At 39.1% G+C, this 27,167-nt stretch overlaps 1 protein-coding gene across 2 annotated transcripts in view; it reads left to right on the forward strand.

Moving 5' to 3' along the window:
• The window catches only part of CNNM2 (cyclin and CBS domain divalent metal cation transport mediator 2), a 137,903-nt gene that overhangs the window by 71,741 nt on the left and 38,995 nt on the right, over window positions 1–27,167 (forward strand). The window lies entirely within an intron of this gene.

Here is a 27,167-nt window from a genome sequence, read left to right on the forward strand (position 1 = left end):
GCAGGTGAATTCTTAACCACTGCGCCACCGGGGAAGCCCAGAAAATGAGTGTTTTCATGATAGTAAGTAATTGTTTATCTGACCATATACAATGAATCCACTGATATTTAATGTACCTCCAAATAGAAGATAGAGATTTTTGTTTGAATTTGAAATACCATTGAAGAAATATAGTACAGGCACTCTGAAATACAGGAAGCACATGACTCATGAACATCTTGCATGAACATTACCACCATGTGCTTATGCACATTCTTCAGTTTTGTTATTGCCGTGTGGTCATAGCCATAGCAAAAGGGGTAAAGAAGAAAAGTTGTGTTCCTAAAGTTTCAACTTACTTTGCTTTTTCCCCGTGAAGGAAATAATATTATTTATGTTTTTTCCAATTAACTGCTATTGTGTTAGTTTACTTCTTTCTATGCTTTTTCTTAGCATTGACATTATAGACATTGAGGACCTCATCAAATCAATTTAAAAATGAGTGTGAACTACCAAATGTAAAACCGATAGCTAGTAGCAAGCAGCCGCATAGCACGGGGAGATCAGCTCGGTGCTTTGTGACCACCTAGAGGGGTGGGATAGGGAGGGTGGGAGGGAGGGAGACGCAAGAGGGAAGAGATATGGGGATGTGTATATATGTATAGCTGATTCACTTTGTTATACAGCAGGAATTAACACACCATTGTAAAGCAATTATACTCCAATAAAGGTGTTAAAAATAAATAAATAAATAAAGCTGACCTGTAAGCTCATCAGCTTGAGATTATCTCAGCACTTGCTGTATAACCTATTATTCTTCCGAAGTATCCCTGAATTTATTTGTATTTCTTCTCAAAGCATTAAAAGACTATAATTAGATCTGAAAAAAAATGAGTGTGAAGGGGGAACAAAAGTCAAATTATTTTTAAAAGATCTTAAAAAAGAATGCCTTTGCTAAGTATTAAAAATAACGTTCCATTTTATCACAATTAATGCTTAGGTTACTAAGCCCACAGAAGTTTATTGACTCAATATTATTGCTGAGTCCGATACTGTATTTTACATAGTAGATTTTAGCAACTCTAATAAACAGGTTTTTATGAAAAATCTTATCACAATTTATGACATTATTCCTCTGGGAAATTTTACTTCTGATTTAGAAACAGAGGAATACAACCTGCTTATAATTTAGATACTGAGTGTATGTAAAAGTTTGTTTCAAATTCTGATGAACAATTTAAATATAATGGAAAAACAGATGTGAAGTCTAGTGTTTTGGTTTTAATATTTACACGTGCAGCATCTAAAATGTAAATTTCACATGCTATAGACCAGCTGTATTTAAATTGTTTAAATATTTGTAAAGCATAATTTCTATGAAAAAGCAGTTCAGGAAAAAGACCCATATAGTATAGATGAAAGGTACCATTGTGTGATCCTGTATGAAGTTTCTAATCAATGTAACGTATTTCATCCAGAGATAAAGCTACAATATTAAGCAAGAAGGATATGCTTACTTTTCCTGGCAGTCCCATTAGATTTCTTGTTTTTAAAAAAATTATTTATTTTTCGCTGCATTGGGTGTTCGTTGCTGCGTGCAGGCTTTCTCTAGTTGCGGTGAGTGGGGGCTACTTTTCATTGCAGTGTTCAGGCTTCTCATTGCGGTGGCTTCTCTTTGTTGCGGAGCACGGGCTCTAGGCACGTGGGCTTCAGTAGTTGTAGCACACAGGCTCAGTAGTTGTGGCTCGTGGGCTTAGTTGCTCTGTGGCACGTGGGATCTTCCCGGACCAGGGCTCGAACCCTTGTCCCCTGCATTGGCAGGCGGATTCTTAACCACTGCACCACCAGGGAAGCCCCTGGCAGTCCCATTAGATTTCTAACATGATTTTATAGTTCATTTCCTCTCCCTTAAAAAAAAAATGACTGAGTATATCATAATATGTAGCAACTAAAAGAATAAAACACTGAAAGAATAAAAGAATAGTGACATTACCCCTAGACTACATGAAGGTTTAGAACAGATATCTCCTTGAGCATAAAACATCATATATTTAACGTGGCTTGTACTACACAGGACATATACCACCTTTATAGCCTTAGGTCAGCATTCAAGTTTTGTTTTTTTCCCCCTGCTTCTGGATATCTCTAAGTTATAGAGAGTTTGTAAAATCTATTTTGATGCCCCATAAAATTGTACCCACCTATTTGGCTTTTAGAAAAACATTTTCATGAGTGCTTATGTAAAAACAAGATTATTTCCTTATTTATACTGAAGCCCCATTTGTGGCTTTCTTACTCATAATGCACATGTGACTTCAGGCAGTGGGATGGGAGCTCAGTGAATGCATACTTACATTTGCAGAGTAGTTTTACCAGCATCTACAGCAAGGAAGCCCATCAGGGCTTTATTTAGTGTAGTAGCAAAGGAAATTAGAATGACCTGGCTAACTGCATCAATATGCATAATTGACAAGCTACTCAATACCCCTAAAGATAAGTACTTTCCACTCTTTTCTTTCGCTATCAAATGTAACCCCATGTGAGTATTATATTATTCCTAGGCTACTATTTTGTTCTAGAAATTAACATGTATCCTTAATGTGTGTATGCTAATTCAGAGTGAAGAACTTCAAGGAACTTGAAAAATACTGTGTTGCCTCTAGGCAGGATGGTCTTTAAGACAGCTTATTCATCACACATTACCATCACATTAATATCTTTTTTTAAAAAATAAATTTTATTTATTTTTGGCTGCTTTGGGTCTTCCTTGCCGTGCGCGGGCTTTCTCTAGTTGCGATGAGCGGGGGCTACTCTTCGTTGCAGTGCACGGGCTTCTCATTGCGGTGGCTTCTCGTTGCAGAGCATGGGCTTTATGGTGAGTGGGCTTCAGTAGTTGTGGCACGTGGGCTCAGTAGTTGTGGCTCGTGGGCTCTAGAGTGCAGGCTCAGTAGTTGTGGCGCACGGGCTTAGTTGCTCCGTGGCATGTGGGATCTTCCTGGGCCAGGGCTCGAACCCATGTCTCCTGCATTGGCAGGCGGATTCTTAACCACTGCACCACCAGGGAAGCCCTCTTTTTTTAAAAAAAATTATTTATTTAATTTATTTATTTTTGGCTGTGTTGGGTCTTCGTTGCTGCGTGGGGGCTTTCTCTAGTTGTGGTGAATGAAGAAGAGTAGCCCCTGCACGCAGCAACGAAGACCCAACGCAGCCAAAAAAAGAAAAAAATCAATGTGTGATGAATAATCTATAGCCCCTTGGGCTTCCCTGGTGGCGCAGTGGTTGAGAGTCTGCCTGCCGATGCAAGGGACGTGGGTTCGTGCCCTGGTCCAGGAAGATTCCACATGCCGCGGAGCGGCTAGGCCTGTGAGCCATGGCCGCTGAGCCTGCGTGTCCGGAGCCTGTGCTCCAGAGCAGGAGAGGCCACGACGGTGAGAGGCCCGTGTACCGCAAAAAAAAAAAAATAGAGGAATAATCTGTAGCCCCTAAAGAAGGATAAGGTAGGTACCCAGATTGGAAAGGAGGAAGTAACACTATGTTTGCAGATGACACGATCTTGTATGTAGAAAATCCTAAGGAATCCACTACAGAACTATTAGAATTAATAAATGAATTTAGCAAGATGGCAGGGAGGATACAAGAGCAACAGTATAGGAAAGTCACTTGTATTTCTATGCATTCACAATGAACAATCAACAATGAAATTAAGAAAATTTTATTGACAATAGAATACTTAGGAGTATATTATATTTAACAAAAGAATTGTAAAACTTGTACTCAGTAAACTACAAAAAATTGTTGAATGTCCAGCATAGGCAAATCTGTAGAGACAGAAAGTGAATTAATGCTTGCCTAATGGTGGGGGTAAGGGGTTGGGAGACATGGGAGTGACTGCTGATTGGTATGGGTTTCTTCTGGGGGTGATGAAAAAGTTCTGCAGTTTTAGATAGTGGTTATGGTCATACAACTCTATACTAAAAACCATTGAATTGTATACTTTGGGTGAAATGTATGGCCTGTGAATTATGTCTCATAGCTGTTTAAAAAAGAGGGAAGAGGATAAGGTAGATTTTAAAATATTGACATGAAAAGATATCTATAGCTTAACAATATAAAAGTAACATTTCTGGTTAAAATTTTTTCTAACACCACAGAGCTCAACTTGAGTCATTGAAATTTTGTTTGTATTTTCTCTACTAAGCTAGCTGGGTTCCTCTTTTCTTTAGGAACTTTTTGAAAACTAGAAAACATTATGGTAATTCATAGAATAAATTTTGTTTCAGTTTGCCTTGTATGTAGGTGCCATAAATTAGATTTTAGAAGTAAAATGTTTTTATTCAGTTATAGTAAGAATTACTTAGTTTTTGAATGGTTTCCCAGTGTCACTGAAACCCTTGGGAGGTCACCACTAGGGATAATCTCCCAATCTTCCTCCACAAAAATTTGTAAAATAACTTATTAAATTAGTGTCCTTACTGGTAGAAAGTAAGAAATGAGAAACTCAGAAGAGTAAACAAAAGAAAACCATTATAAATCTTATCTCCCAGAGATAACTATTTAGATTTTAGTGTATTTCCTTCCAGAACTTAAAAAAAAACCAAAACAGATTTATTGAGAGAGAATACATTTTCTATATAGTTGACCCATTTAACCTTCTGGTACTTCTTAATGAAAGTTTTAAAAAGTATAACATATATACAGAAAGTACACAAAATGCAAGTATATATATAGCTTGATGGATTTTCCCACCCATGTAAAACTATGCATATCAAGAAATAGTAACTAAGAGGGAATAATGGTCCCACGTCACCTAAAGGTCATAACCACTGCCCTGACTTCAGCATTGATAGTTTTTCCTTTTTTTGTATTTCATGTAAATTAAAACATACCAGGTGTATTCTTTTGGTCTGCTTCTTTTATGCAGCATTGTATTTGTGAGTTGTAGTTACGAGTGTTCCTTCTCATTGCTGAATAGTACTCTATTTTGTGATTACCCCACAACTTATTCTTTCCATTGTTCAGCATTGGGGCAGTTTTTGGTTTTGGCTATTAATAGTGCTATTATAAATACTCTTGTACATGTCTCTTGGTGGACATCTGTATGCATTTCTGATGGGCATATGTATACCAGTGAATGAAATTGATGGATCCTAGGGCAGTGCTTCTCAAACTGTCCTGTGCACATCAATCACCTGGGGGTCTTGTTAAAATGCACATTCTGCTTCAGTAGATTTGGGATGGGGCTTGCATTTTTAACAAGCTTAAGGGAATTCCAGCTGTACTGGTTCTGGACCACACTTTGAGTAGCAAGGTCTTAGGATATACTTACATTCAGTTTTAGTAAATAATGCCAAACAGTTTTCAAAGTAATTGTGTCAGTTTACATTCCTACCAGCATTTTATAAGATTCCTTTGTCTATGTTTGTTTGTTCTGTGCCATTGATCAGTTTCTCTCTCTCTGCCAGTACCATACTCCTAATTACTTCAGTTTTGTATGAGACTTGATACTTGCTAATATGCTAATATAAGTCCTTGAACTTTGTATTTCTTCTTCAACACTGACTCAGCTTTTCTTGGACCTTTGCATATTCATCTAAATTTTATAATTAATATCAGTTTCCACATACATGAACCTGCTGGAAGTTTCATTGGGATTGTATTGACTCCAGAGATCAGTTTGAGGAAGAACTGATGTCTTTACAACATTCAAATCTCTGAACATGGTATATCACCCTCTGTTATTGATGTAGTCTTTAATTTCTTTCAATAACACTTGTAGTTTTCTGTGTAGCGGTTTTATTTTGCTAGTTTATTCTTAAATATTTCATTTGTAAATGCTGTTGTAAATGGTTCTATTTTTGGAATTGTTGGTAGTTGATATGTAGAATAATTTACTTGTATATTGACCTTTAATCAAACATATTGGTAAATTCACTTAATTTTCATTGTTTATAGATTCTTGTGGATTTTTTTTGTGTGTGAACTCAATCATGTCATGCAAATAATGAGTTTTATTTCTTTCCATTCCAAACTGTATACTGTTTGTTTTTTCGCCTAAATGTACTGCTTAGGATCTCCAGTATAGTGTTGAATAAAAGAAATAGTGGGTATCCTTGTCTTATTTTCCATTTCGGGGGAAAGCTTTTACTATTTCACTGTTAAGGATGATGTTTGCTGTAGATTTTGTGTAGATATCCTTCATCAGATTAAAAAAGATTCCTTTTTTTTTAAATGGTACAGTTACTTTTTAATTTTATTTATTTATTTACTTTTGGCTGTGTTGGGTCTTCGTTTCTGTGCGAGGGCTTTCTCTAGTTGTGGCAAGCGGGAGCCACTCTTCATCGCGGTGCACGGGCCTCTCACTATCGCGGCCTCTCTTGTTGCGGAGCACAGGCTCCAGACGCGCAGGCTCAGTAGTTGTGGCTCTCGGGCCTAGTTGCTCCGCGGCATGTGGGATCTTCCCAGACCAGGGCTTGAACCCGTGTCCCCTGCATTGGCAGGCAGATTCTTAACCACTGCGCCACCAGGGAAGCCCCATACATCATTTTACACTTGTGTAAGTTTACCTGTAGGATGAATTCCTAGAAATAGAATTGATAAATCAAGGAATGTCTGCAGTTTTGGTAGATTTGGCCAAATTGACCTCCAGTGAAGTTAAAGTACTTAACACATACAGCAATGTCTGAGAGATTTTATATGTTATAGTTGCCTAGGTATCATTGATAATGTTTAAGAATTTTTTATGTGCCTACATTAGTGATCAAACTCTTGACATTGTGGACAAGGATAAAGTATATACTTTTTGTCAGAGGAATATGAGCTAAGACTTATTATAAACCATGTTCTAAAAACAATGGTTCACTACAGTTTGGATGAAGTGCTGGGCATTGTTAAGAAATATGAAACCTAACAGAGGCACCATCCTGGTCATATATTAAAATGAAGTATCGGTTTATTTATTACATCTGAAGTATCGGTTTCAGTTTTGGATACAATAATACAGGAAAAACATGATTGAGTTGGAAAAGGATAACTAACATAGTTAAGAGGATGACTTGGGCTACAAAGTATTCTTTTTTAGAAAAACAGATGACAACTAGTGAGGGTGGAATAGATCTAAACTTTTTAAAGTCATGAAAAATATGAATGTGATACACTTTTTGATCAACTTAGAATTTTAGAATTTAGGAGTATATACGACACTCAAAAGAAGGAGGTGGCCACCTCTTGGGCCAGAACAAATTGCAGGTAGATCAACTGCAGGAGAATACATTGTTTTTACACTTTTGATTGGAAGGCCTTTCTAAGATTACACAAAACCCAGAATTCATGAAGGAAAAGATTAATAGTTTTTGGGTTATAGCCAAATCTGTTAAAAGACAACCACAGATTGGGATAAATATTTGCAAAACAAATGATAGCACAAAATACTTAATTTACAAAGAGCTTTTAAATAAAACTTTAAAAGGATAAATATGCCAGTAGAAAAATAGAGGATATGAAAAAAGAATACCAGTAGTCAAAAACATGAAACTATGTTAAGTCTAACCTAGTAATCAACAAGACATCATATTTTACACATTTCATTAAATGAAATGCAAAGATTGACTATCCATTGTTAAGGGTATAGAAAAGTAGGCTTTCATTCTTCCTGGAAAGCAGTTGCATGCAATATATATCAAACTAAAATAAACCTTTCTTGTCTATTTTAAACATTGTCTAATAGAATTGTAGTCAGTTTATACTATTAATATACAATAGACTATTTGCTTAGTAAAGTAAATTTTATATCAGTCCTTAATTAGGGAGATGTTAATTTATGTGATTAGGACATTATTTGGGCTCAATTTTGTGAACACCTTTAAGTTGCAGAATTGAGGATACTTTTGCCCTTTTTGTGTAAGATTAGATTGCAACATACAGCTGTAGGTTTCAGGTCAGGAGTATTTAATAATACAATTTTCTGGTTGGAATGTTAAATTATTGAGCTCAATGAAAGTTTGATAATTAGTAAATACTGCATGAGTGCTCCTTGAATTCCCATTTTAAATTCTAAGCTCATTTGAAAAAACAAATACTTAAAACAAACAAAAAAACCCAACAAACCTTGCTAGAGATACCGTTATTAGGAAATAACCTGGTATAACTGATTTTTTAAGAGTTAAATTGAACATTGAACACTAGGTTGAATTTTAAAAATACTTTCTGTCAGTAAGAATTACAGAATGAGAGCTTCTAAAAATGAGTGCAAGTTCATCAATCAAAACTGGGCTGTTGCAGAATAGCGTATATTTGGGTTTTGAGAGAAAAGACAGGTGACTTGACACATGTATTAAAAATAAAATCTTGGGGCTTCCCTGGTGGCACAGTGGTTGAGAGTCTGCCTGCCGATGCAGGGGACACGGGTTCGTGCCCCGGTCTGGGAAGATCCCACACGCCACAGAGTGGCTGGGCCCATGAGCCATGGCCGCTGAGCCTGCACGTCCAGAGCCTGTGCTCCGCAATGGGAGAGGCCACAACAGTGAGAGGCCCGCGTACCGCCAAAAAAAAAAAAAAAAAAAAAAAAATCTTAAGTTGAATTGCAAAAAATGGTTGAATTTATTTACCTGGAAGTAAAGCAATTTACTGAAGTTCTAAAGACATTGAAGAATGTTCTAGAAAGGGTTCAGTACTTAATGATTTCACTGTGATCCTAGTCAGTTTGGTATAATCTGTTTTATTTTTATTTTATTTTTTTAAGTTTACATTTTATTTCTATCGGACAGTGCCAGTACAGCTAATGTAGATGCTTTTCTCCCTTGCATCTGTCTTTCCCCCATACGTGGCTTTGTCACCTTTGATTTGCTCTCTGCCTTTATCCAATCCCCCTTCTATCTCTCAGCCGGAAAACCACCTCCTCCCTCCAGGAAACAGCATTTCTTTCTTCAAGGGGAGTTTTTTCCCTCTTAGCTCCTTTCCATGTTTTGGAGTACCTAGGAGTCTACCCAAATGAGCACAGATATTCTTCTCTGCTCAGTATCACAGGTTGGAAGGATGGGCTCTAGTCATGCAAATTGGAGTTTTAGGGTCTTTGGGGTCTTGTTCATGTTCCTCACCAGAAAGGGCCTCAGGCTGGCACCGAGTCCAAGCTCGCTCTGCTCGCCCCATGACAGGCCAATGAATCAGAGACAAGGTGTAGAGATAAGGAATATGACTTTATTTGGAAAGTCAGCAGACCGAGAAGATGACAGACTAGTGTCTCTGATAAACCATCTTATCTGGGTCTGGATGCCAGTTTCTTTTATCTAATCTGCTGTTTTAAATAAGAGCTTAAGACCCTTCAGAGACAGAAGTTGCCATAGCCTTTCCTTCCTTCATTTTCCTTCTTTTACAATACAAAATAGAACCTTTTCAGGCAGATTTTTCATTCCTTAGCTGAGAGTGGAAGGAGGTTCTATGAAAGGCCTTATTCAGTTGTATAGATAGCATAGCAAAATAATTAACAAGATGGATTTTGGAATCAATTAGAATTCATGTTTGTCTGTGTACTTCTTAGCTATAAAACCTTTGACCTTCCATTTCTTATAAAATGAAGACAGTAGTTCAGCAGGCCCTATTGTGTGTGAGGAAACGTTTTGAGTAATCTACTTAGAGTCCTTTGAAGGGAGGACAGAAACCCAGGGAATGTTAGTCTTTTTAAGTCTCAGTTTTGTGATTTATAAAATGGAATTAATATCTTCTTCATGGGGTTCTTGTATAATTAAATGAGATATACAAACACAGTGCCTAACATACACAGGCCCTCAATAATGGCGAATTATTACTATTACTGCAGTCATGTGATGTCTGTTGATGGAATTAGAACCTCTTTGGCCTTAATCAGTACTCTAAGGAAAGGTAAATCTGCTAACTTGGCGGGTTGGATGAAGCATGTTGCTTTGAAAGGTCATTTGTAGAAGGTAAGCACAGGGTGTACTCAATGAAGTGTGACTATGGGACGCCAAGAAAAATTGGGGTTTGAAGTAACAGCCCCCTTTATCCAAGCAGAAAACAGAGTCTGACGCAAGCACTGCTTTCTAAATGGCTATGAATGGAACAACCTACCAGGAAAATTTTCCATCTAGAGTACTGGTAATTAACCCAAATGAGACTAAACTGCTGGAAAATCCAAGAGCAATGGAAAATCAAAAGGGTGTCCCGAATTGAATGGGTTAAGGCTGTATTGTACTTTAATTCAGAAACAAGTTTTGGTGGTTGGAAAAAGTTAAAGTAATTTAATTCTACAGGGAACTGTTAGATTAAATTTATTGTGGGGGAGAATCTCATTCTTTAGTGAATCTAGTGTAATTCTAGACTGAGGGTCTAGATTATTTTTTATTTTTTATTTTTTTTCTGCGGTACGCGGGCCTCTCACTGCTGTGGCCTCTCCCGTTGCGGAGCACAGGTCTGGACGCGCAGGCTCAGCGGCCATGGCTCACGGGCCCAGCCTCTCCACGGCATGTGGGATCCTCCCGGACCGGGGCACGAACCCGCGTCCCCTGCATTGGCAGGCGGACTCTTAACCACTGTGCCACCAGGGAAGCAAGGGTCTAGATTTTGATCCACTATTACTATCTGATCCCAATCAAACTCCCTTAGTACAAGGTAGACCTTGAGAAACCCAGAATAAATTTTTAAAATACCCAAGAAACAATATTTTTTGACGGTATAAGATTTGGGGTCTTGTTTTTATTGGCCCTTTTATCTTTGCTCCTGCCATTTATCATGGTGGTTCCCTTAATGTGTTAAAGCTTGCAACCTACAACCTAATGGCTAGAATTTTAGAATTACTCAGTTAAATTCAGGCAATATTTATTGAGTACCTGTTGGGTACCAGGAAGTGTGCTAAATGCTGGAAATATAGAGACAAATAAGACATTGTTCTTGGCCTCAAGGTATGCGTAGCCTTGTCAGGTTTTATCAATAATGATGATGATAATTATAGCTAACATTTGTAGAGCACTTACAATTTTCTCCAACTGTTTAAGTGCTTTATATGTGTTAACTCACTTAATCCTCACAAGGACTTTGGTGCAGGTGCTATTATTATTATTTTGTTTTTACAAATGAAGACCATGAGGCACAAAAATTCAAGTACCTTTTGCCTGAAGTGGGATAGAGGGCAGGAATTTGAATGTAGGCTCTCTGGTTCTACTATCCCAGGCAGCCCCTGAGTAACTTACACTTTGGTCAGAGTTTAGCTTACTAAAATTATGATTTTTAAAAGCCTATTTTCTTTAAACCTTTAAAACACAACAAAAAGATAATAAATCCAGTAAAATAAAACAAGGTATTCCAGTCCCATCCTGATGTATCCCCCGCCACCCACCTCCCACCCCCAAGATTAGAGTCAGATATTCTCTGCGGAGCCAGTAGCTTTTGTGGGAGAATAGTATTAGATACTATTAGATATGTTAGAAATTTGATTATATATGAAATTGTTCTGTTGGATTACTGATACTGCTCTTTAGTGACAAAGATCTAAAAGATCTATTTTTAATGGGTCATGGAGTTTCCAGTTTAACTCTAACTTTTTTCAATCCTTAAAGTATTCTTCTAATTAAAAAGATTTTCCATCTCTCTTCCACTTATGCTTTGAGCCACCGGCTTGTTTCCCCTCTGTCATACACAGCAGCATTCACTTAGCAACTTCGATATATGCTTCTGTGTCAAACTGTGATGACATCGATGTTGTCTAAACTTTCTGTGGTGTGTACCTCATTAGATCCTGATCCCTCAGCCAGGCTTGATTTGTAATCCTTCTGTAATCACATGTTCAGTAGGGAAGATAGATTACCAGCACCTAGTTCCTAACTTGCCTTGCTCCTCCTCCTGGTATCGCCATGAATGCCCCACCAGGCCTCTGCTTCCATTTGCCCACTTCCCTAGTATTTCTTCTCCCCTTTCTTTTGTTTTCTCTGTTCAAAACCCACCAATCTCACTGCATTATGGAGCCTTGTTCCCCACCCCCCCCTTTTTTTAAGTACTTACAGTACTTTGTCAAATAGTTTTATTTTCATTTTTTAAAAAAGCAGATGAGAAAAATAGGTGAATCAAAAAATACTTTTCTCTCCTTTATTTTTCTTCAAATCCAATATTAACCTGCCTCAGTGGAGTGGGTGGGTATTCCTGGGGCTCAACTGTATTTATACTGTTTTATTCCTTAAAGTAGATGATAGGTACATGGATGTTTGTTCTCTTTTATACTGTTTACGTCTGAAATATTTTGTAATAACACATTTTTTCTACATTGTTCTTGTCTGAATCTCTTGATTTTTTTGTAGGGGGAGGAAAAGATGCATCATTAGCCCTTAATAGACAAATACATGAAGATGTGTGGCTGAGGATGTGCAGTCAGTATTACTCAAAGATTTGGTACCTTTACGTGCCAGACAATGTTCCAGGCACGGAGGACACAGTGTCACGAGGATAATGTCCCTGCCTTCGTGCATTCTGTATCTAAGTGGGGAGCAGACTAAGCAACTAAATATGAAATATAATATCAGATACTGATAAGTGCTACGTATAGCATAGAAAGAGGACCTTTGACTGGGGCGGGGGGAGCTGTTTTTAGATGGGATGGTGAGGGAAGGCCGCATAAGGGGTGACATTTGAGCAGAGACCTGAATGAAGTGGGGGACTAAGAAACACGAAAATCGAGAGAAGAGTGGTCCACAAGTGGGAACAGAGAGAGCAAAGATCCTTAGGCAGGAGTATGTTTGGCATATTCAAGGAACAGCAAGAAGCATCTAGAGAAAAGGAAGCCAGGAGTGGTGGGGCATGAAGTTACAAAGGTCCGCAGGGGTCAGCAAGGCCTTGCAGGAAATGGTGGGAGGTTTTTACTCTAAGTGCGACGGGGAGTTTTTGAGCAGGGGAGTGACAGAATCTTAGTGAACTTGAAAAGATTACTTTGGGTATTCTGCAAACAATTTATCGTAGAGAGTGAGAGTAAGGCAGAGAGACCAGTTAGTAAGTTGTTGCATTTCAGGTGAGAGATAACAGTGGCTGGGACCAAGGGGGTCAGTGTGGGTGGTGAGAGAAGATCAAATTCTAGATATTTTTTCAGAGGATTAGAAGTGAGGAAAACGTTAAGGATGAAGACTAGGTTTTTGGCTTGAGCAACTAATTTCGGTGAATGTTGGTACATCCCTTCCCCCACTAAAGGAGGAACAGATTGAGAGAAAGGAGGTTTCATATTCTTGGTAGACAGCCTGGTGGAGATGTCAGGTAGGCAGTCGGATATATAAATCTGGCATTCAAAGTAGTGATCTGGATGGAGATGCAGGTAGGGATGTTGGATGTATAAATGATATTTAAAACTTTGACACTAAATGAGATAATTACTCAAGTGAGTAAGTGTCCGTAGAGAACAGAAGAGATCCAAGAATGAAGAGCAAGGGTACTCTGTCTTCTAGAGGTCGGGGGAATGAGAGGAACTAGCAAGGGAGCTTGAGATGGAGTGGCCGTTAAGGAGAGAAACCAGGGAAGTGTGTAAGCCAAGTGAAGAGACTGTTTCAGGAAAGAAAGGAGTAATCGAAAATTGAGTGAGATGAGGGCTAAGAATTGATCTTGGAATTTATCCAAATAAGAGGTCATTGGGGATCTTCATAAAAGTAGTTTCATTGGATACAACTAGTTTGGAACATATTAAATAGAACAAGAAAGATGAGGAAATAGAGACAGTGAATGGAGACAGTTCCGTTAAGGATTTTGCTATAAAGAACAGTAGAGAAATGGAATGATAACAGGGAAGAGAGAGGGAATCTGGAGAGCTTTTTTGGTTTTAAAGATGGGAGATGTTTGGCGCCTTGAATGTGATGATGAGAATTATCCAGTTGAGAAGGAGAGCCAAGTGATGGAGGGGGCAGTCTTATTACATAAAACTCTGTGGGCCTTCTCTAAATCCTGTGGAGGTCAGGGAAGGGTAGTTTTCCCAGGAGGAAGCATCAAACATTATATGAAAGATGAAAGATTGGAAACAACTGTGAAATGTCTAACCCAGAGGAAATGAAATGCACTGGATATCTAACAATTATGATGATATAAAATAGAACTACAATTTACCCACTAAAAATCGTTATAAGGTTCCACGTTGATTGATATGCAAAGATTTTCAGACTTAAGTGCAAAAAAAGGTATTTTTTGTGGAAAATATGTAATAAACACTTCAGTAGAGAAAAATGTCTGAAAGATGGGATTTTATTGGTGATTTTTAATTTCTTCATTAGATTCTAATTGTTTTCCAAATTACTTCATCATGTTTTCTGTACAGTGAGCATATATTACCTGCATCTTTTAAAAAGTTATTCTGTGAATGTCAGTGAGCTAAACCCATTTATATCGATCATAAAATATTTCTGTATTTTGACTTTTTAAGCTATTTCATGTTTTCTGTTTGCTTATTTTTGCTGTCTTCTTCCTACCATCTATTGGCTAAATCTAATAGTCCTTCTGTTTGAAAGTTATACATTCTAGTTTTATTGTTTTGGTAGTTGTCCTTAACTCTTATTTTGATAATATATATACTGGTGTTTGTTCCTATTGAAAATCTTTCCCTATTTTAAACCTTTAAATGTATGTATTCCCCACACACACTTCAAAAAAATACTAGTATCTTAGAAGTTTTCATCTTCCTCTCTATACCCTTCAGTCCCTACACCCCCCCCACCGGGCCCCCTCCAAAGTGCTTTGATTTTTAAAGAATTTTAGTTCTGGAATTGCTGTGGATTTACTTTTTGTTTTGTACCTTATTTAGATAGTAATAAACTTGATAAGTTATTTACTTACCTTTCCCATTTTTATAGTGTATTCCAGAATATGTATTTCTTAGTTTTAAGTTTGAATTTTTTTTCCTCATCCCTTTGAACCTATTACTCCGTTGACTTCTGAGAACCAGTGTTGCTTTTGAGAATTCTGGAGTCAACGTGATTCTTGTTTTTCCTTTGTAAGTGATTTACTTCTCTGCTAAACTTTAGTATTTTTTTTTTTTTTTTTTTTTTTGGCGGTACGTGGGCCTCTCACTGCTGTGGCCTCTCCCGTTGCGGAGCACAGGCTCCAGACGCGCAGGCTCAGCGGCCATGGCTCACGGGCCCAGCCTCTCCGTGGCATGTGGGATCTTCCCAGACCGGGGCGCTAACCCGTGTACCCTGCATCGGCAGGCGGACTCCCAACCACTGCGCCACCAGGGAAGCCCAACTTTACTAATTTTTTTCTTTTGTTGTTCTTTCATTTCATTATACTGTGACTAGTTTTAAATTTTCCCCCCTCTTCTTTTCCCTTTTTATGGGTTTTTTTCAGTCCGAAGTCTTACACCTTTTTCTAAATTTGGGAACCCTCAGTTTTTTCTTGTTCAAATATTTTCTCCTTCTGATTTTTCCTCCTCCCTTTCCTCTGGGCCTCATGACATAGGTATATTGATGCTTCCACTTCTGTTCTCTACCTCTTGATGTTTCTTTTTTCCATCCTTTTTTCCCCTCCCTAATATATTCTAGGAGAGTTTCTTAACCTGATCTTTGGCTCTTCAGCCCAGCTATTGGGTTCTTTATTATCTTGGCTCTTAATTTTTCATACCATTAAACTCTAGTTCTTATTTTAAAACTTCCTGTTCTTACTGCATGTTTCCAGTTATGGTCCCTCTTTGAAGATAGTTACTAATTTATTTTCCATACTGATCCATTAGCTTGATGTTGGCTGATATGGGTGCTTTAATTTTGTTTTTCTCTATAGCAGTTGTGCCCCTAAGATGAGCTCATCTGTCTTCTCTATGAATCCATTTTTTCTGGCTCTGTCATCTGTTGATGGATCCCTGGACTCCCAAGCAAAAACAGAGGCACCGGCTCGTGCTTCTGAGAGCTTTCTCTGACGATAGTCCTCATCTTACTCCGGCTGGGAAGGAGGGTAGGAAGAGGAAGATACACTTAGGGCTTTGCAGTTGCTTGTACGTATGTTTAACTGTTCCCCAGCCCAGCCCACTTGAGCATGCCACCCTAATACTGCTGGTAGAGCCAACTGGGCAGGAGAGTGCTATGAGCAGTGGGGGCCAAGAAAGCAGGAGCAACATAGAGAAAGAAACACAGGTAAAGAAACCTCTCTCTTCCTGGTCTCCTCCATGCTACCTGCTCAGAGCCTAGCATGGGCCTCTCCTCCCAGCTGAAACCTGGCTGCTCTCTGTTGCCTGAGGTTTTTCTCACAGCTTTTATATTAGTGTGACAGTTTTATTAACCTGTCTCTGGGATCTCCAGGATTCTGTTGGGAGCCCACTCTAGTTTGACATCTTGTCAGAACCATGTATATAACATTACAAAAAAATCATTAAAGAGAGGTTGTAAAAAAAAAAAATAGATAGGGCCGGAAGTATATACACATTATCTGCTTTTTTTAATGATGTCTCTTACAGCAAGAGGCAGTTTGATATTCTAGAAACAATGATACATTTCACTTTTAGTGTTTTCATTTGAATACTAATGTTGAGCATTGGATTTTATTATTTAAACCAGTCAAGAAATAATTGAGTATCATCCATTTATTGGGGACTGTTTTCAGCTTTGGGAATACAGCAGTAAATGAAGAAAATGAGAATCCTTGCCTTCATAGAGCTGTCCTTCTAGTGGAATAGAAGACAATAAATAAGTTAAAACATAAAATACGTACTATTTCTTAGATAATGAGTTGGATTTAACCCGGGTTGTTGTTTAGCCAAGCAAATAAGATGGAGAGGGGCCAGGGAGTTGAGGGTCTAATTAAAATGATTGACAATGGAATGAAGTAGAGCTAGATTAGGAGGGGAAAGAGGACAAGTAAGGGTGGTGGAAACAACGGATTGAAAGTAAGGCAAAGGATTGTTGGAATTGGGGTACTAGCAGGAGTGTCCTAAAAAAAAAAAAATAGGAGATGGTGGTTGGAGAGTAGACGTTTGGAATTGAGATAATGAGGGATTGCAGTAATTGTGAATGACAAGGTCAAGGGAGTGACGGTGGAAGAAAGTGACTAAGTTAGGATGGAAAATAAACATTAAATGGAAAAGAGACTTCCATTTGTGCCTGTGTGGAGTAACAGGGACCAGATTTACCCTCCTTCCTTAAACAAGCAGAAAGCTGTACAAAGTATATTGAAATAGTGGTTTTCAGACATTGGACAGCAGGCAGTGCAGGAAAATGATCCTTGAGATAAGGTGAGCCCTTATGATTGCCCCAGCTTTCTACCTGGATGGAGGTCGCGGTACAAGGAGGGGCAACCTAAACAGAACCTGGCAGTCTCCCTGAGTTGAGGAGGCGGAGTTGAGAATTCAGGGAGGTGAAAGAGACTGGAATTCAGAGAATATCGGAGAAGAGAGAGCTCCACAGATCTCCTGAGCCTTCAGCAGAGTGCTATTGAATGCATGCGTGAGAGGAAACCACTTGAGGCTGGCAAAAAATAAGGGATGGCCTTGGAGTCCTGGGCTTCTTGTGAGCGGCGTAAAGGGCATGATGAAATTAGTCGATGATCCCAAGACAGACATTGGTGGAGAGGCTGCAGGTATTGAAGGGGAGACCGGGGAGTGGTTTTGCCAGAAACAGAGTTCTGGGGCTCCCATTTGACCTTGATGATGGAGGAGGCCTTCAGAGGGATTATTTTACTCCTAGGATTGCAATTCCATCTTGACTTCTGCTACTTCACTTGACTCCTGCCCGTGGAGGCACGGAGTCCTACAGAGAGTTGGACTCACCACTGCTAATCATCTAAGAATCATGTTTACGTGCTCCTTTTTCTATGGCCTTTTCCCCCTAGAAGAATACACCTCTAATTTATGGTTTCAAGACAGGATTCATGTAACAAAATGTATTTTCCATCAAATTTATGAGAAAATATTGGTTCCTTTAACTAAGAATTGTTTCTACTGTTCATATATATAAATAGTAATTTTGGCCTAAAGATAGTTGCCCAAGATTAGATAAATTCCTAGTAAAGGAAACTCTGCAAAGCCAAGTTAGAACTCCTTAGAGTTGGAGAGAGAATTCTATTCATGTGTGTTCCCAGACCCAAAGACATAGAAGACGCTCAGTAAATATTTGTTGAGTGAATGTATTTTGGAGTGAAATGTGGCATTCTGAGTTATTGAAGATTTCATGTGAATCTTATCATGGGTACTGATGAAGCCAAGATTCTAACTTTTCCACATATAAATAGACCTGTTAAACTGCAGTTTCTACCATGTCAGCTGGGCATGATGATTTGGAACTTTTCTTATTGGTTGTGGTTGTTGATTTTTAAATTCTTACATTAGGAATGATGGGGATGAATGCATAACTGCATGCATGTCAGGCTAGGGACTTAAGGTGAGAGAAGAGCTCTTTCAAGAGACCCATGTCCTAAAATTTATCGATTTCAATTTCATTTATATTTTGAATAAGTAATACATTCACATTTTTCAAAATTGAAAAGGCTCAAAGCAATAAAGTAGCTTCCTCCCATTCCTGACTACAAGTTGCCCAGCCATTCAGTTCTCCTCCGTAGAAGCAACCACCATATGACGTCTTAAAAAGATGAGATGACCTTTTAGATTATGCATCAGGTTAGAAAATAATAGTGTAATAATAGTAGGAGGTGCTTAGTAAGTTAGTGATTCCTGTATACCAAGCATCACACTGAATATTTGTATATAATTTAATACGTTGTCTTCTGTGTTCACACCTCTGTCTCCTCCCCCGCCTTGCCCCTTGTGGGCTGATGACCTCGCTGCTTTGTTTTCTGTAAACCATCTTCTCCCTCTCTCCTGTTATGGCTGGTATCCTTCTGTTATGATCTGGATTCAGTGGTGTTGGAACTGGCTCTTACTGGCTGGAAAGACCAGTCGTGCTCATCTCTTCCCAACTCTTTGTTCAGTGACATCATGTTGGTAATTTGGAATCAGTTGTGGTAAGAATATTCATACCCTGGAAACTAGCGAATGCTACATGCCAGGGCTGTTTTCCCCAGAGAGCTGGTTGTTATACATGTATGTATCAGCACCCCACATGTGGATCCTCTCCCCTCTTACCTTTTAGTTGGTTCACTAAATAACAAAGTTAACTGAAATATGGAATTTAAAAAATTATATACATATCTTAAATATATTATTTTGAAAAAAGCATTTGCAACCCTTTGAAAAACTTAAAACTTTTGATTATGAAAATGTTCAAAAATACAGAGAAGTTAAAAACTGGTATAATGAATATTCATATACCTATCTCCTAGATTTGATAGTTCTTAATGTTTTTTTTAACCATTTCAAAGTAAATTGCCGACATCATGACAGTTGACCCTGAAATGTTCAGCATTACTTCTCGTACATCATCCTCATTCCATTATCACTAAGAAATTCATTGTTCCCCCAAGTCATTTACTACCCAGTCTATATTCGGATTTTCTAATTGTTATTTTCCCCAAATGTCATTTAGAATTGTTTTTTTCTAACATGGATTCAGTCAAGGTTTGTGCATTGCATTTGGTTGTTATGTCTCTTTTAAGCTAGAATAATCCCCCCCTCAGTTTTTTCATGATGTTGAGTGTTTTCTACTCTTTATGTTTCGAACGTATATACAGAAATAGTAAAAATAGGCAATTAACCCCAATATAGTCATTGGTTCAATAATTATCAACATTTTGCCATATTTGCTTCACTTATCTTTTTTCTTTGCTTCTATTTTAAAAACAAATTCAAGACATGTCATTTTACCCCTTTCAACTCTTAAAAAAAAAAGACATTCTTACGTAACCAAACTGGTGTCATAATGATACCAAACAGAATTAATAATGGTATTGACTTTTTATTTTTTTGCGGTACGCGGGCCTCTCACTGTTGTGGCCTCTCCCATTGCGGAGCACAGGCTCCGGACGCGCAGGCTCAGCGGCCATGGCTCACGGGCCCAGCCGCTCCGCGGCATGTGGGGTCTTCCCGGACCGGGGCACGAACCTGTGTCCCCTGCATCGGCAGGTGGACTTTCAACCACTGTGCCACCAGGGAAGCCCCAATAATGGTATTGACTTTTTAAAGAAACCAAGCTAGTTCTTCGGTAGAGTATTCTACATTTTGGGTTTCTATGATTGTTTTCTCATTATCATCATTTAATTTCTCTGATCTCCTGTATTACCTATACACTGGAAATTAGATCCAAATTTTTAAACACTTTTGGCAAGAATATAGAGGATGAACTGTACTTCACAGCACATCACATCAGGTGGCACACAGTCTGGTTGTTCACTGTTAATAATGTTGAATCACTTGATTAAGGTGGCAACTATCAATCGTCTCCACTGTAAAGATGTTTCCCCCCTTCCACGGATCATCGTGGTAATTCATGGAGTGATACTTTGGTACCACATGAAAATTATTTTCTCCATCAACCTTTCCGTTAATGTTTAGCAGCCATTTATGTTCTTTGCCTGAATCAGTTTTCAACAGGCACTGGAAAATAGTATTGCTTTTCCTTTGAATGTGGGCTGATTTGTGTTCCCTGTAATGGTTGAAGGAGACCATCTAACATCTATATTATACCTTCTCTCAATTCTCTAAATTTGAGTTTTCTTTTTAAGTGGAATAAACCATACAAAGGATTTTTGAACAAATAATACAAAGTGCAGAATCATTAAAGATTTTTTTCCTCACTTTTCGTGATTCCCTTGCCCACTCCTAATTCAGTATAAGTTTTTGAGGTGTTTTTTTGGTTTGTTTTTTAATTAGAGTATAGTTGCTTTACACTGCTGTGTCAGTTTCTGCTGTACAGCAAAGTGAGTCAGCCATATGTATACATATATCCCCTCTTTTTTGGATTTCCTTCCCATTTAGGTCACCACAGAGCACCGAGTTCCCTGTGCTATACAGTAGGTTCTCATTTGTTATCTGTTTTATACATAGTACCATATATATGTCAATCCCAATCTCCCAATTCATCCTGTCCCCCCCTCTTTCCCCCTTGGTATCCATACGTTTGTTTTGAGGGTTTTTTGTTTTTTGTTTTTATTTATTTATTTATTTATTTAGGGCTGTGTTGGGTCTTCGTTTCTGTGCGAGGGCTTTCTCTAGTTGTGGCAAGTGGGGACCACTCCTCATTGCGGTGCGCAGGCCTCTCACTATTGCGGCCTCTCCCGCTGCGCAGCACAGGCTCCAGACGCACAGGCTCAGCAGTTCTGGCTCACGGGCCCAGTCGCTCCGCGGCATGCGGGATCTTCCCGGACCAGGGCTTGAACCCGCGTCCCCTGCATTAACAGGCAGACTCTCAACCACTGTGCCACCAGGGAAGCCCCTGTTTTATGTTTTTTAAAGCAACTTGGCTTTTACTGATTCTTTCCAGAGGATTCATCATAGTTTCCATAGAAACAGGAATTTCTTTTTATTGTCATGAGTTTCTATAATATTTAAATTGCAGCATCAAGTGCAGATGTCATAAATAGGTCTGGGAACAAAAATAACCAATTCTTAGTAAACATTCTGTTTACTCTATGTGAGTACAGTGTGCAGAGTAGTAGTTTTACTAGCCAGAAGCTTTCAGTGTGCTGCGGGCCTCAGTTGGTGTGTTTCACAGGGAGATTGGGTGTGTCAGTTAACCAGCAAGTTGCCACATGGAGGTCCCTTGAGAGAGTCTACGATGTTATAATTTTACTTGTCTTTCACACTAGGCTCCTAGTTCCTTGACTGTGAAGACTAGTCTTATTTTTACGTGTTTGTTTTAATCCCTCATGCTTAGGACAGTGCCTAGCATGTAGTGAGTGCTCAATAAAAATATTTATTGAATGAATCCATGACCAGCACCAGAGGAGACCATATTGACCTCAGGTCAATTCTGATCTTAAACATAGTAATCGTCACAGTGTTTTTGCAAACGTCGGGGTTGGCATGGTTGTTGTATATAATTTACTCTTTCACTGGCTTCTCCTCTTCACGTTCCCTCAGTCTTTGAGTCTTTCTCTGCTCTGTGCCAGCTTCCTTCAATTTATGGTGTATGGCAGGCTACCTGTGTTCATTATTATCATTTCCAGTTTCCTGATCAAGATGCAAAAATGTGTAACCGTTCTGCTGCAATGGCGCTATGCACAAAGAGAGATGAGATTTCTAGGAGAATACAAAGTAGTTCCTTAGTTCTCTATTCTAGAGCTTAACCAATCCCAGGAACTGAAGTCTTCTGTTTCTTCACAGAGGAAATATGACAAAGGCAGTGGCCGTACAAGCTTCCTTCATGGGCCGCCCTCCCCACTGCCTCATCCAGTAAGCGGGAGCAACTACTTCTAGAGGTGAGAGGGGAGGGAGGACAATCTCCATAACCCATTTGAATCCACCCAGCTGCGAAGTTTTGGTTTTGAGAAACAGAGTGAACAATTTTGTGGGGTTGCTATGCTGAAGAACTTTAAGCCTGCATAGGATTGAATGCTCAGGTGATGTAAATTACCCTTTTCATAGACACCCATAGCCTCTATTTTAAAACAAGCAGCTTGTAGCTGAATATTCCCAGTGATCCCAAGTTCCTATTTCCATAGATATTAATAGTATTATACATCTTCATTTGAGATGATTATTAGCTTCCGGAACCAGGAGAAAGTTCATCAAGAATATAATCATTATCGTTTATTGCATACGTGCTATGAGCCAGGTACTGTGTTAAATTCTAAACTTTTTCATTCAATTTTCATGGAAACTTGGGATTTTTATCTCTATTTCACAGATGATTAAAGTGAGAGGCCACGAGAGGGTAATTGACTTGTCTTTGGTTACACAGCTAGTGTGTAGCAGAACCAAAGGATCCAAACCCAGATGTGTCTAATTTTAGTTTAAGCCCTTAGTCACTGACATGATTCTCTGGGGTCCCAGCACACATATTTGAGCTCTGAAACTGACTTTTTAGGTGAGGGATTAGTGGCCAAGGATGACCTAGGTTTTTCTGAATGTTGTCAGGAACCAAGGTGATGTTCTTATCAGGCAGTCGTACCTACTCCCAGAAAGCTTAAGACATGTTGTCATTTTGACCGAGGGGCAGATACCTCAAAAGGTGTTTGAAGAATCTTTGTGTAAGCAAATGAACGTTGACTTCTTTTGAACATTCATTCATTTACTAAGCTAAGTTCATTTCTTTCTCTCTCTCTCTCTCTTTTTTTTTAACTTGACAAACCATCATATTTCAATATTTGAGTCTCGGTTTCCAGGCTGAATTCATGTTGTGTATTTAAGAAGACAATGAAAATTCTTTGAAGATATTCTCAAGCCCAACAGGAAGGAGCACAGGGTTTGATTTGTACTTGTTTTTCAAGCTGGCTTCATCTGGGGACAAACTCTATTGTAACTTTTCTAGAATTTGGTGCCAATAGGAGCTGAAATAATAAAATCAGTAAAATTAAATTAAATAGGAAATGAGAGTCTTTTATGTACCAGGCCTTAGATTAGGTAAGAACAATTGGTCACTCTTCTGGGAAACTGTTGCTAAAAATTACAATCAACTGGCAGTCACTGATTGGCCTCGTTTACTGCATTGTGTCCCAGGAAGAAAAACAATCTCCTCTTATGACAAGAGCTTGCAGAGATAATACTGTTTTTTTCCCCCTAATCTTCATCCCCCTTCTCATTTTCTTATGATTAATTTGAGCTATTTATTCAGCATTTATTGACAGAATTATATACCTGGCACCGTGCTAGCTTATGAGGCTTTAGGTATAAAGGAGAACTCTTGCCTTCAAGAATCTCACAATATAGTACAGGAGAGAGAATATTATAATACAGGATAGTAAATCCTCTGGTGGAGCTAATGAAGGCTCTATGGAAGTGCTGAGACAGGACATCAAACCCAATTGGCATAGGTGAGGTTAGGAAGACTTCAAGGATGAGTCGATAGTTGAATTGTGTCCTTGAAGGAGAATCAGAGTAAAGGAGCCAAGGGGAGGAAGGTGTTCTTGGCAGAGGGAACCGTAAAATAGCACAGGAGAGTGACAAAGTGTTCTCTGACATTGAATGACCAAAGATGTAGGAGATGAGGCTAGAGAAAGAGCTAGGGATCATGTCATGATAGCTTTGTAGGCCATACTGAAGTGTTTAAACTATCCCAAATGCAATGGGAAGCCATTAAAGAATGTTAAGCAGTAGAATAACACATTCAGATTTGCTTTTAAGAAAGATTACTATGGCATCAGGGAGGTGGCTTTGGGAGATTACATTAAAGTTAGAGAAGTTAGAAGGTTATTGCAGTTCAGAAGAGAAATATATATATATTTTTGTATAAATTTATTTACTTATATTTTTTATTTTTGGCCGTGTTGGGTCTTCGTTGCTGCGCATGGGCTTTCTCTAGTTGCGGTGAGCAGGGGCTGCTCTTTATTGTGGTGCGTGGGCTTCTCATTGCGGTGGCTTCTCTTGTTGCGGAGCATGGGTAGGCGCAAGGGCTTCAGTAGTTGTGGCACATGGGCTCTAGTTGTGGCTCGCAGGCTCTAGAGCGCAGGCTCAGTAGTTGTGGTGCACGGGCTTAGTTGCTCCACGGCATGTGGGATCTTCCCGGACCAGGGCTGGAACCCGTGTCCCCTGCATTGGCATGCTGATTCTCAACCACTGCGCTACCAGGGAAGTCCAGAAGAGAAATATTGAGGGCTTGTAACTGAGGTGAGCTGGTGTTGGGGATGCTTTGGAATATGGGAGCGATCCAATAGATATTTAGGAGGTGGTCTTAAATTTACAACTCAACAGCTTAACACAGTGTATAACCAGTTTGCCATAGCAGGGTGAAACTAGAGAAAAAGGAGGAATCTAAGATGACTGCCACAGTTTCACACTTGATATATTCTGGTACCATTAGTCAGAAAGAGGAATGGAAGTGAAGGAACAAGTTTGGTAAAGAAGATGATAGATTTAGTTTGGGGCGTGTTGAACTTGAGATGCTCATAGGACAAGTGAAGAGGATCAAGTAGGCAATTGGAATATTTTTATCTCTGAAGTTTAGGAGAGAAGATTAGACTGGGGATGGTGGTAGTATATAGATTTGATCCTTTTCAGTCTTTGTGTTCTGTCTACTTTTGTTACATTTACTTGATTAGTATGTAGTGAAAAGCAGATTTACCATAAAAGTAATTAACCTTAAACTTAAAAGCTTCTCACATGCATGGGCCCTAGCCAGATGTGTTTATTTACATGGTCATGTGTTTTTGTAAAATTTGCAAAATCCAGCTATTTTAACTACTTGATCAAAATTTCTCTCTTGGCATTTTTAATTACCCTCTTTCACTCTTTGTCTCTAATGTTGGAATGGTCCCAGGCGTTTTTTGGAATCTAGCTGTGGGGAAGTTGAGCTGGGGATACATTTAGTTTGGGTTTGCAGTCACTTCAATGTATAGTTATTGCTAGCCATCCCAGTGTAGGAATGACCTCGAGAAATACTCCTGCACGGTACCAGCTCACCTGGTATTGTGATACAAAGGTACAAAACCAGCATTGTATTGAGATACCAGTGCCAGAGGTGTTAAGACACATTGGTATCATGGAAACAGAAGAGGATGAAATGTACAAAGCCAGAAACTGGTCAGTAGAAAAACTTCTGATGGCGTCTTAGCCTGAACATTGGCCTGATACAAAGGCTTGCGTGCTGGGACGTTTATTTGGAATAGGATCCCAGGGAGCAGGAGTTCAGGACAAGGGAAGTGAAATGGGAAGGAAGGGAAGAAAATTCAAGGATGTGATAGTGTGTTAACTTCGGCTACAGGCAACAGGTGTTCTTTCCTACCTAGGACTTCTATTTTTGAAAATATTTATGTATTTATTTGGCTGCACCGGGTCTTAGTTGTTGCACTCGGGATCTTTTAGTTGTGGCACACGGGATCTTTTAGTTGTGGCATGCAGGATCTTTAGTTGCAGCACACGGGATCTTTAGTTGCGGCATGTGAACTCTTACTTGCGGCATGTGGGATCTGGTTCCCTGACCTGGGATCAAACCCTGGCCCCCTGCATTGGGAGTATGGAGTCTTAGCCACTGGACCGCCAGGGAAGTCCCCTACCTAGGACTTTTAAAGGAGCCTTGTGAGATGCTCTCAGAATGGTGCTTGAATACAGAGGGGGACGTATTTTCCCATGGGCATTATTTCCTTCTCGGTTTAGGAGGAGTCCCAAGGCAGAAGTGAGAGATGCAGTGAGCTGGGCCGTGAGCTGTATATGAGATGATGTCTGTTTGCACTGGTCACACGGGCATGAAGCCAATCTGAGCCAGTGTGGAACTGGTCGCTGCGGCAGTGGAAGGGGTGAAAGGGGGTGAGCAATGGGACCAAGAGGATTTTGACGTGGTGCTTAGGGGGCATCTAATGTTGACAGAGGATTCTGTTCTCATTCATTCCTAGTCCAACATTCTCTCATTAGAATTATGTACAATAATGTAGTGCATGTGGTTATAAATCTCCATTCTTTTTTACTTTTTGATGGCAATCACACAAAATAGACTTTATCAGAATTATTGTTTGTAGGACACAAACTTTTGATGGTTACAAATTTCAGTCAGCATGCTACTGTTAACTGTTTCCCCTGTAGAACGTTTGGTCCTGTCCAAAACGTCCTGAGCATATTTGGTCCATGCCAAATGGTTTTGGACAAGACTGAATATCAAGGATATCTTACGGACATTTTGGATGGGACCAAACATCTGCTAACCAACTATTGCTTGCCAGAATTTTCCTATACATATACAATTTATACAAATAGGATCATACTATGTAAAATATTCCAGTTTTTTTTTCCTTAATCTATTTTGGGTAACTTTTCATAACAATTTAGGGAGATCTACTTTGATCCTGTTTTAATGGCTGCATAGTATTCCATTGTATGGATTTACGAGAACTTATTCAACCAGGCTTCTCTACTGATGGATGTTTTTCCTTATAGAAATACAAAAACCTGGGACTTCCCTGGTGGTCCAGTGGTTAAGACTCTGTGCTCCCAATGCAGGGGGCCTGGGTTTGATCCCTGGTCGGGGAACTAGATCCCATATGCTGCAACTAAGAGTTAGCATGCTGCAACTAAAGATCCCTCATGCCACAACTAAAGATTCCACATGCCACAATGAAGATCAAAGATCACGCATGCTGCAACTAAGACCAGGCACAGCCAAATTAATTAATTAAAAAAAAGAAATACAAAAACTTCTTTCTTTTGTCTCTGACACATTTTTAAGAGATACTGGGAGGAAAGATAGATAATGGGAGTG

The sequence above is a fragment of the Lagenorhynchus albirostris genome, chromosome 16 (genome assembly GCF_949774975.1).
Source record: "Lagenorhynchus albirostris chromosome 16, mLagAlb1.1, whole genome shotgun sequence".
Lineage (NCBI taxonomy): Eukaryota > Metazoa > Chordata > Mammalia > Artiodactyla > Delphinidae > Lagenorhynchus > Lagenorhynchus albirostris.